Raw genomic sequence first — 12,202 nt, 5'->3', positions numbered from 1 at the left:
AGTAAGATCTGCTCTCAGTACAGTAGTCTTGAGTGCAGTAAGATCTGCTCTCAGTACAGTAGTCTTGAGTGCAGTAAGATCTGCTCTCAGTACAGTAGTCTTGAGTGCAGTAAGACCTGCTCTCAGTACAATAGTCTTGAGTGCAGAAAAATCTGTTCTCAGTACAGTAGTCTTGAGTGCAGTAAGATCTGCTCTCAGTACAGAAGCCTTGAGTGCAGTAAGATCTGCTCTCAGTACAGTAGTCTTGAGTGCAGTAAGATCTGCTCTCAGTACAATAGTCTTGAGTGCAGTAAGATCTGCTCTCATTACAATAGTCTTGAGTGCAATAAGATCTGCTCTCAGTACAATAGTCTTGAGTGCAGAAAAATCTGCTCTCAGTACAGTAGTCTTGAGTGCAGAAAAATCTGCTCTCAGTACAATAGTCTTGAGTGCAGTAAGATCTGCTCTCAATACAATAGTCTTAAGTGCAGTAAGATCGGCTCTCAGTACAATAGTCTTGAGTGCAGTAAGATCTGCTCTCAGTACAGTAGTCTTGAGTGCAGTAAGATCTGCTCTCAGTACAATAGTCTTGAGTGCAGAAAAATCTGCTCTCAGTACAGTAGTCTTGAGTGCAGAAAAATCTGCTCTCAGTACAATAGTCTTGAGTGCAGTAAGATCTGCTCTCAATACAATAGTCTTAAGTGCAGTAAGATCGGCTCTCAGTACAATAGTCTTGAGTGCAGTAAGATCTGCTCTCAGTACAGTAGTCTTGAGTGCAGTAAGATCTGCTCTCAGTACAGTAGTCTTGAGTGCAGTAAGTTCTGCTCTCAGTACAATAGTCTTGAGTGCAGTAAGATCTGCTCTCAGTACAGTAGTCTTGAGTGCAGTAAGATCTGCTCTCAGTACAGTAGTCTTGAGTGCAGTAAGTTCTGCTCTCAGTACAATAGTCTTGAGTGCAGTAAGATCTGCTCTCAGTACAGTAGTCTTGAGTGCAGTAAGATCTGCTCTCAGTACAATAGTCTTGAGTGCAGTAAGATCTGCTCTCATTACAGTAGTCTTGAGTGCAGTAAGTTCTGCTCTCAGTACAATAGTCTTGAGTGCAGTAAGATCTGCTCTCAATACAATAGTCTTGAGTGCAGTAAGATCTGCTCTCAATACAATAGTCTTAAGTGCAGTAAGATCGGCTCTCAGTACAATAGTCTTGAGTGCAGTAAGATCTGCTCTCAGTACAGTAGTCTTGAGTGCAGTAAGATCTGCTCTCAGTACAGTAGTCTTGAGTGCAGTAAGTTCTGCTCTCAATACAATAGTCTTGAGTGCAGAAAGATCTGCTCTCAGTACAGTAGTCTTGAGTGCAGTAAGATCTGCTCTCAGTACAGTAGTCTTGAGTGCAGTAAGATCTGCTCTCAGTACAATAGTCTTGAGTGCAGTAAGATCTGCTCTCATTACAGTAGTCTTGAGTGCAGTAAGTTCTGCTCTCAGTACAATAGTCTTGAGTGCAGTAAGATCTGCTCTCAGTACAATAGTCTTGAGTGCAGTAAGATCTGCTCTCAATACAATAGTCTTAAGTGCAGTAAGATCGGCTCTCAGTACAATAGTCTTGAGTGCAGTAAGATCTGCTCTCAGTACAGTAGTCTTGAGTGCAGTAAGATCTGCTCTCAGTACAGTAGTCTTGAGTGCAGTAAGTTCTGCTCTCAGTACAATAGTCTTGAGTGCAGTAAGATCTGCTCTCAGTACAGTAGTCTTGAGTGCAGTAAGATCTGCTCTCAGTACAGTAGTCTTGAGTGCAGTAAGTTCTGCTCTCAGTACAATAGTCTTGAGTGCAGTAAGATCTGCTCTCAGTACAGTAGTCTTGAGTGCAGTAAGATCTGCTCTCAGTACAATAGTCTTGAGTGCAGTAAGATCTGCTCTCATTACAGTAGTCTTGAGTGCAGTAAGTTCTGCTCTCAGTACAATAGTCTTGAGTGCAGTAAGATCTGCTCTCAATACAATAGTCTTGAGTGCAGTAAGATCTGCTCTCAATACAATAGTCTTGAGTGCAATAAGATCTGCTCTCAATACAATAGTCTTGAGTGCAATAAGATCTGCTCTCAGTACAATAGTCTTGAGTGCAGAAAGATCTGCTCTCAATACAATAGTCTTGAGTGCAATAAGATCTGCTCTCAATACAATAGTCTTGAGTGCAGAAAGATCTGCTCACAATACAATAGTCTTGAGTGCAGAAAGATCTGCTCTCAATACAATAGTTTTGAGTGCAGAAAGATCTGCTCTCAGTACAGCAGTCTTGAGTGCAGTAAGATCTGCTCTCAGTACAATAAGCTTGAGTGCAGTAAGATCTGCTCTCAGTACAGTAGTCTTGAGTGCAATAAGATCTGCTCTCAGTGCAATAGTCTTGAGAGCAGTAAGATCTGCTCTCAGTACAATAGTCTTGAGTGCAGTAAGATCTGCTCTCAGTACAGTAGTCTTGAGTGCAATAAGATCTGCTCTCAGTACAATACTCTTGAGAGCAGTAAGATCTGCTCTCAGTACAGTAGTCTTGAGTGCAGTAAGATCTGCTCTCAGTACAATAGTCTTGAGAGCAGTAAAATCTGCTCTCAGTACAATAGTCTTGAGTGCAATAAGATCTGCTCTCAGTACAGTAGTCTTGAGTGCAGTAAGATCTGCTCTCAGTACAGTAGTCTTGAGTGCAGTAAAATCTGCTCTCAGTACAATAGTCTTGAGTGCAATAAGATCTGATCTCAGTACAATAATCTTGAGTGCAATAAGATCTGCTCTCAGTACAATAGTCTTGAATGCAGTAAGATCTGCTCTCAGTACAATAGTCTTGAGTGCAGTAAGATCTGCTCTCTGTACAATAGTCTTGAGTGCAATAAGAGCTGCTCTCAGTACATTAGTCTTGAGTGCAGTAAGATCTGCTCTCAGTACAATAGTCTTGAGTGCAGTAAGATCTGCTCTCAGTACAATAGTCTTGAGTGCAGTAAGTTCTGCTCTCAGTACAGTAGTCTTGAGTGCAATAAGATCTGCTCTCAGAACATTAGTCTTGAGTGCAGTAAGATCTGCTCTCAGTACAATAGTCTTGAGTGCAGTAAGATCTGCTCTCAGTACAATAGTCTTGAGTGCAGTAAGATCTGCTCTCAGTATAATAGTCTTGAGTGCAGTAAGATCTGCTCTCAGCACAATAATCTTGAGTGCAGTAAGATCTGCTCTCAGTACAATAGTCTTGAGTGCAATAAGATCTGCTCTCAGTACAGTAGTCTTGAGTGCAGTAAGATCTAAGTAAGTAAGTAAGTAAGTTTATTCAGGTATACAGAAATACAGTTACATAGAATTATCATACATAGCAGCATATGTGTAGAGAACCTAGGATAACCCAAAAAAGTCAGACAGAGTCACTTATTTCCATTGGGGTCTTTTAAATGTAATTCTTGAGTGCAGTAAGATCTGCTCTCAGTACAATAGTCTTGAGTGCAGTAAGATCTGCTCTCAGTACAATAGTCTTGAGTGCAGTAAGATCTGCTCTCAATACAATAGTCTTTAGTGCAGTAAGATCTGCTCTCAGTACAATAGTCTTGAGTACAATAAGATCTGCTCTCAGTACAGTAGTCTTGAGTGCAGTAAGATCTGCTCTCAGTACAGTAGTCTTGAGTGCAGTAAGATCTGCTCTCAGTACAATAGTCTTGAGTGCAGTAAGATCTGCTCTCAATACAATAGTCTTTAGTGCAGTAAGATCTGCTCTCAGTACAATAGTCTTGAGTGCAGTAAGTTCTGCTCTCAGTACAGTAGTCTTGAGTGCAATAAGATCTGCTCTCAGAACATTAGTATTGAGTGCAGTAAGATCTGCTCTCAGTACAATAGTCTTGAGTGCAGTAAGATCTGCTCTCAGTACAATAGTCTTGAGTGCAGTAAGATCTGCTCTCAGTATAATAGTCTTGAGTGCAGTAAGATCTGCTCTCAGCACAATAATCTTGAGTGCAGTAAGATCTGCTCTCAGTACAATAGTCTTGAGTGCAATAAGATCTGCTCTCAGTACAGTAGTCTTGAGTGCAGTAAGATCTAAGTAAGTAAGTAAGTAAGTTTATTCAGGTATACAGAAATACAGTTACATAGAATTATCATACATAGCAGCATATGTGTAGAGAACCTAGGATAACCCAAAAAAGTCAGACAGAGTCACTTATTTCCATTGGGGTCTTTTAAATGTAATTCTTGAGTGCAGTAAGATCTGCTCTCAGTACAATAGTCTTGAGTGCAGTAAGATCTGCTCTCAGTACAATAGTCTTGAGTGCAGTAAGATCTGCTCTCAATACAATAGTCTTTAGTGCAGTAAGATCTGCTCTCAGTACAATAGTCTTGAGTACAATAAGATCTGCTCTCAGTACAGTAGTCTTGAGTGCAGTAAGATCTGCTCTCAGTACAGTAGTCTTGAGTGCAGTAAGATCTGCTCTCAGTACAGTAGTCTTGAGTGCAGTAAGATCTGCTCTCAGTACAGTAGTCTTGAGTGCAGTAAGATCTGCTCTCAGTACAGTAGTCTTGAGTGCAGTAAGATCTGCTCTCAGTACAGTAGTCTTGAGTGCAGTAAGATCTGCTCTCAGTACAGTAGTCTTGAGTGCAATAAGACCTGCTCTCAGTACAGTAGTCTTGAGTGCAGTAAGATCTGCTCTCAGTACAGTAGTCTTGAGTGCAGTAAGATCTGCTCTCAGTACAGTAGTCTTGAGTGCAGTAAGATCTGCTCTCAGTACAGTAGTCTTGAGTGCAGTAAGATCTGCTCTCAGTACAGTAGTCTTGAGTGCAGTAAGATCTGCTCTCAGTACAGTAGTCTTGAGTGCAGTAAGATCTGCTCTCAGTACAGTAGTCTTGAGTGCAGTAAGATCTGCTCTCTGTACAGTAGTCTTGAGTGCAATAAGACCTGCTCTCAGTACAGTAGTCTTGAGTGCAGTAAGATCTGCTCTCAGTACAGTAGTCTTGAGTGCAGTAAGATCTGCTCTCAGTACAGTAGTCTTGAGTGCAGTAAGATCTGCTCTCAGTACAGTAGTCTTGAGTGCAGTAAGATCTGCTCTCAGTACAGTAGTCTTGAGTGCAGTAAGATCTGCTCTCAGTACAGTAGTCTTGAGTGCAGTAAGATCTGCTCTCAGTACAATAGTCTTGAGTACAATAAGATCTGCTCTCAGTACAGTAGTCTTGAGTGCAGTAAGATCTGCTCTCAGTACAATAGTCTTGAGTGCAGTAAGATCTGCTCTCAGTACAATAGTCTTGAGTGCAGTAAGATCTGCTCTCATTACAGTAGTCTTGAGTGCAGTAAGTTCTGCTCTCAGTACAATAGTCTTGAGTGCAGTAAGATCTGCTCTCAATACAATAGTCTTGAGTGCAGTAAGATCTGCTCTCAATACAATAGTCTTAAGTGCAGTAAGATCGGCTCTCAGTACAATAGTCTTGAGTGCAGTAAGATCTGCTCTCAGTACAGTAGTCTTGAGTGCAGTAAGATCTGCTCTCAGTACAGTAGTCTTGAGTGCAGTAAGTTCTGCTCTCAATACAATAGTCTTGAGTGCAGAAAGATCTGCTCTCAGTACAGTAGTCTTGAGTGCAGTAAGATCTGCTCTCAGTACAGTAGTCTTGAGTGCAGTAAGATCTGCTCTCAGTACAATAGTCTTGAGTGCAGTAAGATCTGCTCTCATTACAGTAGTCTTGAGTGCAGTAAGTTCTGCTCTCAGTACAATAGTCTTGAGTGCAGTAAGATCTGCTCTCAGTACAATAGTCTTGAGTGCAGTAAGATCTGCTCTCAATACAATAGTCTTAAGTGCAATAAGATCGGCTCTCAGTACAATAGTCTTGAGTGCAGTAAGATCTGCTCTCAGTACAGTAGTCTTGAGTGCAGTAAGATCTGCTCTCAGTACGGTAGTCTTGAGTGCAGTAAGTTCTGCTCTCAGTACAATAGTCTTGAGTGCAGTAAGATCTGCTCTCAATACAGTAGTCTTGAGTGCAGTAAGATCTGCTCTCAGTACAGTAGTCTTGAGTGCAGTAAGTTCTGCTCTCAGTACAATAGTCTTGAGTGCAGTAAGATCTGCTCTCAGTACAGTAGTCTTGAGTGCAGTAAGATCTGCTCTCAGTACAATAGTCTTGAGTGCAGTAAGATCTGCTCTCATTACAGTAGTCTTGAGTGCAGTAAGTTCTGCTCTCAGTACAATAGTCTTGAGTGCAGTAAGATCTGCTCTCAATACAATAGTCTTGAGTGCAGTAAGATCTGCTCTCAATACAATAGTCTTGAGTGCAATAAGATCTGCTCTCAATACAATAGTCTTGAGTGCAGAAAGATCTGCTCTCAATACAATAGTCTTGAGTGCAATAAGATCTGCTCTCAGTACAATAGTCTTGAGTGCAGAAAGATCTGCTCTCAATACAATAGTCTTGAGTGCAATAAGATCTGCTCTCAATACAATAGTCTTGAGTGCAGAAAGATCTGCTCACAATACAATAGTCTTGAGTGCAGAAAGATCTGCTCTCAATACAATAGTTTTGAGTGCAGAAAGATCTGCTCTCAGTACAATAAGCTTGAGTGCAGTAAGATCTGCTCTCAGTACAGTAGTCTTGAGTGCAATAAGATCTGCTCTCAGTGCAATAGTCTTGAGAGCAGTAAGATCTGCTCTCAGTACAATAGTCTTGAGTGCAGTAAGATCTGCTCTCAGTACAGTAGTCTTGAGTGCAATAAGATCTGCTCTCAGTACAATACTCTTGAGAGCAGTAAGATCTGCTCTCAGTACAGTAGTCTTGAGTGCAGTAAGATCTGCTCTCAGTACAATAGTCTTGAGAGCAGTAAAATCTGCTCTCAGTACAATAGTCTTGAGTGCAATAAGATCTGCTCTCAGTACAGTAGTCTTGAGTGCAGTAAGATCTGCTCTCAGTACAGTAGTCTTGAGTGCAGTAAAATCTGCTCTCAGTACAATAGTCTTGAGTGCAATAAGATCTGATCTCAGTACAATAATCTTGAGTGCAATAAGATCTGCTCTCAGTACAATAGTCTTGAGTGCAGTAAGATCTGCTCTCAGTACAATAGTCTTGAGTGCAGTAAGATCTGCTCTCTGTACAATAGTCTTGAGTGCAATAAGAGCTGCTCTCAGTACATTAGTCTTGAGTGCAGTAAGATCTGCTCTCAGTACAATAGTCTTGAGTGCAGTAAGATCTGCTCTCAGTACAATAGTCTTGAGTGCAGTAAGTTCTGCTCTCAGTACAGTAGTCTTGAGTGCAATAAGATCTGCTCTCAGAACATTAGTCTTGAGTGCAGTAAGATCTGCTCTCAGTACAATAGTCTTGAGTGCAGTAAGATCTGCTCTCAGTACAATAGTCTTGAGTGCAGTAAGATCTGCTCTCAGTATAATAGTCTTGAGTGCAGTAAGATCTGCTCTCAGCACAATAATCTTGAGTGCAGTAAGATCTGCTCTCAGTACAATAGTCTTGAGTGCAATAAGATCTGCTCTCAGTACAGTAGTCTTGAGTGCAGTAAGATCTAAGTAAGTAAGTAAGTAAGTTTATTCAGGTATACAGAAATACAGTTACATAGAATTATCATACATAGCAGCATATGTGTAGAGAACCTAGGATAACCCAAAAAAGTCAGACAGAGTCACTTATTTCCATTGGGGTCCTTTAAATGTAATTCTTGAGTGCAGTAAGATCTGCTCTCAGTACAATAGTCTTGAGTGCAGTAAGATCTGCTCTCAGTACAATAGTCTTGAGTGCAGTAAGATCTGCTCTCAGTACAATAGTCTTGAGTGCAGTAAGATCTTCTCTCAGTACAATAGTCTTGAGTGCAGTAAGATCTGCTCTCAATACAATAGTCTTTAGTGCAGTAAGATCTGCTCTCAGTACAATAGTCTTGAGTACAATAAGATCTGCTCTCAGTACAGTAGTCTTGAGTGCAGTAAGATCTGCTCTCAGTACAGTAGTCTTGAGTGCAGTAAGATCTGCTCTCAGTACAGTAGTCTTGAGTGCAGTAAGATCTGCTCTCAGTACAGTAGTCTTGAGTGCAGTAAGATCTGCTCTCAGTACAGTAGTCTTGAGTGCAGTAAGATCTGCTCTCAGTACAGTAGTCTTGAGTGCAGTAAGATCTGCTCTCAGTACAGTAGTCTTGAGTGCAATAAGACCTGCTCTCAGTACAGTAGTCTTGAGTGCAGTAAGATCTGCTCTCAGTACAGTAGTCTTGAGTGCAGTAAGATCTGCTCTCAGTACAGTAGTCTTGAGTGCAATAAGATCTGCTCTCAGTACAGTAGTCTTGAGTGCAGTAAGATCTGCTCTCAGTACAGTAGTCTTGAGTGCAGTAAGATCTGCTCTCAGTACAGTAGTCTTGAGTGCAGTAAGATCTGCTCTCAGTACAGTAGTCTTGAGTGCAGTAAGATCTGCTCTCAGTACAGTAGTCTTGAGTGCAATAAGACCTGCTCTCAGTACAGTAGTCTTGAGTGCAGTAAGATCTGCTCTCAGTACAGTAGTCTTGAGTGCAGTAAGATCTGCTCTCAGTACAGTAGTCTTGAGTGCAGTAAGATCTGCTCTCAGTACAGTAGTCTTGAGTGCAGTAAGATCTGCTCTCAGTACAGTAGTCTTGAGTGCAGTAAGATCTGCTCTCAGTACAGTAGTCTTGAGTGCAGTAAGATCTGCTCTCAGTACAATAGTCTTGAGTACAATAAGATCTGCTCTCAGTACAGTAGTCTTGAGTGCAGTAAGATCTGCTCTCAATACAATAGTCTTGAGTGCAGTATTATCTTATAGGTACATAAACACTTTATTACCAAGATTTAACCTTGAATAACCTAATCAAGTCAAAGACTTTGACTTATATCTGATCAGAAGAAACATTTATCAGTTACTTCACAGTAACAATTTGTTTAATAAAACTGATACATTGCAATTTACTCAGTCTAAAACAAATAGAAGTTTCCTTTGATAAAACTGAAGCATTTTCCAGAAACTGGAATGAATCCAAGAAATTCAAGTTTACTATGTTAATATATAGGGAAATTTGATCTACTCTGCCTAACCATCATCCCCCAGATGTTTCATCCCACAGATGTTTCATTCCCCAGATGTTTCATCCCACAGATGTTTCATCCCCCAGATGTTTCATTCCCCAGATGTTTCATCCCACAGATGTTTCATTCCCCAGATGTTTCATCCCACAGATGTTTCATCCCCCAGATGTTTCATTCCCCAGATGTTTCATGCCCCAGATGTTTCATCCCCCAGATGTTTCATTCCCCAGATGTTTCATGCCCCAGATGTTTCATCCCCCAGATGTTTCATGCCCCAAATGTTTCATGCCCCAGATGTTTCATCCCCCAGGTGTTTCATCCATCTGATAAGATGTATCTGTCTTAAGATGTTGATATCGTTCACATTATTTTATGCAGGGAAAGGCGCTAAACCCGTAGGGGATATATAACACTTGGGGAATGGGAGGCATTCAGGTTCGATTCAAGGAACAGGAGGATAAGTCCATTTCCTTGGATCAAGAACCTCAATGCCTACTCCATATTCAAGAATTAGAAATTATAACTATCAAAATGGTATTTATACACATCAATGTCAGTTGTGGACGAGTGGAATAAACTCCCGAGTACCGTCATAGAAGCTAAAACGTTAGGTAGTTTTAAAAATAGGTTAGATAAATACATGAGTGGGTGTGGGTGGGTGTGAGTTGGACCTGACCAGCCTGTGGTACTAGGTCAATTGCCGAGCTCCTTTCTAAGTGAATAGGACCTGACCTGACTACTTTAATGCATTGGCCTAAGCCGGTGGGTGAATTAGACCCGCCTCGCATAGGCCAGTAGGCCTGCAGCAGTGTTCCTTCTTTATGTTCTTATGTTCTTACTGTGTAGGAGACACGTCTATGAAAACTTTGAAGCTGGTAAGAAAAGGCTTTTAAAATTTATTGCTTATAGATCAACTAAAATTCTCACACACAATGAAACTATTTGTGTGTGCTTCTGGCACTTTATAGATTGGTTCATTCTTGGACCTTGATACTTTTTGTGAGTTTTGCTGTACTAGTCACTGTTTACTTTTTATGAAGTGTTGGAAGTGAGACTAAACAGTCATTGTAATAATGTTGGTAGAATTACCGACAATATGTAAAGTAAAAGGACACAAGTGCAACTAATGTGACATTTATTGTGGCAACGTTTCGCTCTCCAGGAGCTTTATCAAGCTTTATCAATGGCTTGATAAAGCTCCTGGAGAGCGAAACGTTGCCACAATAAATGTCACATTAGTTGCACTTGTGTCCTTTTACTTTATATAAACAGTCATTGTTCCAACTTACGAACAACTGTGAACCAGCCGCACCCATGTCTGGAACTAACAGTTATATATCTCATCTCCGCACACCTCTTGGGAAGGAGTAAGGGCTATCCTGTTAGTTACTTAAAAATGAAAGAGAGCTCTCCTCTTGATTAGAGATAATTTCAATAAATTGATGTGTCCAGTTTATAGTCGCCTTCCAGATAAGGGACTATAAAAGGTTCGCTGCTCGATAAAGAGAGACGGGGAATGATCAGGCCTCGCCTGGTCACGGAAAATTATTTTTTAAATAAAATTATACCTTTATTAAAATAAACCACTTTAAAACAATAAACTCAAAATGAGAACCATGTATTATTTTAATAAGTATATAAACCATGAAAGTTTGATATCTATACACAAATAAACCGCACATAAAAGAGAGAAGCTTACGACGACATCTCGGTCCGTCTTGGACCATTTACAAAGTCACACTAACCAGAAGTGGAGCAGGGCTGCTATATATAGGCAGAAAGGGGTGGTGGTAGTGGTAGTAGTAGTAGTACAAGAATGGTATATAATACCGACAAGATGAAATTAAGACACACTGGCTCGTCCTCCTTGTTCCCCACTTCTACCACTACCACTACTACTACCTCTTCTACTACTACTACTACTGATGAAATTGAGACACATGTGCGGCGTCTGGTTGTCTTTGTTGTGGACGTTTCGCCATCCAGTGGCTGGCTGGATGGCGAAGCGTCTACGATAGGGATGCCCGGGTGTTGCGCATGTCTTAATTTCACCTTGTCGGTATTATATACCATTCTTGTACTACTACTACCACTACCACCACCCCTTCCTGCCTATATAAAGCCGTCCTGCTCCACTTCTGGTTAGTGTGACTTTGTAAATGGTCCAAGTCGGACCGAAACGTCGTCGTAAGCTTCTCTCTTTTGTGTGCGGGTTATTTGTGTATCGTTCCAGTCACGGTATTGTGCCTTTTTTTGTTATTTGATATCTATCTGATAAAGAACTTTCCACTAATTTCTCTGATTCCGTCTCTTCAAAGTTCCAAAAATTTCACCATAAAGGATGTCAATCCTCTTACTGACTGAGTCAGAGTTAATATTTTGAAGTTGATCAGATGAGAGCAAATCATGTATCACTTTATATTTAACAAAATTTTCAAAATGAAAGTTAAACAGTGTATTAAGAGCACGAACTTCGTCTTCTGGGAAACTTACCAGACAAGAAAGTTTGAGGCCGATATGAAGGATAGGGGGGATATGATAGCGACATACAAAATACTGAGAGGAATCCACAAGGTGGACAGAAACAGGATGTTCCAGATATGGGACACAGCAACAATTGGTCACAATTGGAGGGTGAAGACTCAAATGAATCATAGGGATGTTAGGGAGTATTTGTTTGGTCACAGAGTTGTCAGAAAATGGAATAATCTGGAAAGCGATCTAGTAGAGGCAGGATCTATACATAGCTTTAAGAAGAGGTATGATAAAGCTCATAGAGCATGAAGAGTGACCTTGTAGCGACCAGTGAAGAGGTGTAGCCACGAGCTGTGAATCGACCCTTGCAACCACAGCAAGGTGAGTAGAAAAACAACCCTTTTTCACCCCTTACACAGGAATTGCCTGATTTTTCTGCTCCTGGTAAACTGGTTGTTTTGCCTGGTCCTGGTAATGGAATAACAGGCAGCACTGACCATGTCTTCAAGGGACGCTCCTACACCTGCTCTAGGACACATTATTCCTGACGACACCACTAACCCTAACTGGCAGGGGAAAACAAATCCATTCTCCCCACTAATAACAATCGTACAGATTACGTTTCCTCGTTGCCAGACTTAGCGGTGCTGTTTCCTAATTTGCAAATTTGTTGTTAACTAACCTAATCTATGATAAAAAAAATAAAGAAAATAATTGTCGAAAACGTACACGATGCG

The 12,202-nt window shown here is 40.9% G+C and overlaps 1 pseudogene; it reads right to left on the bottom strand.

Annotated features, from left to right (window-relative positions):
* LOC128688966 (glutamate receptor ionotropic, kainate 2-like) overlaps window positions 1-12,202 on the bottom strand; it is a 250,561-nt pseudogene that overhangs the window by 214,000 nt on the left and 24,359 nt on the right.

Source organism: Cherax quadricarinatus, chromosome 16, assembly GCF_038502225.1.
Source record: "Cherax quadricarinatus isolate ZL_2023a chromosome 16, ASM3850222v1, whole genome shotgun sequence".
Lineage (NCBI taxonomy): Eukaryota > Metazoa > Arthropoda > Malacostraca > Decapoda > Parastacidae > Cherax > Cherax quadricarinatus.
This window is presented reverse-complemented; position numbering and strand designations above follow the sequence as displayed.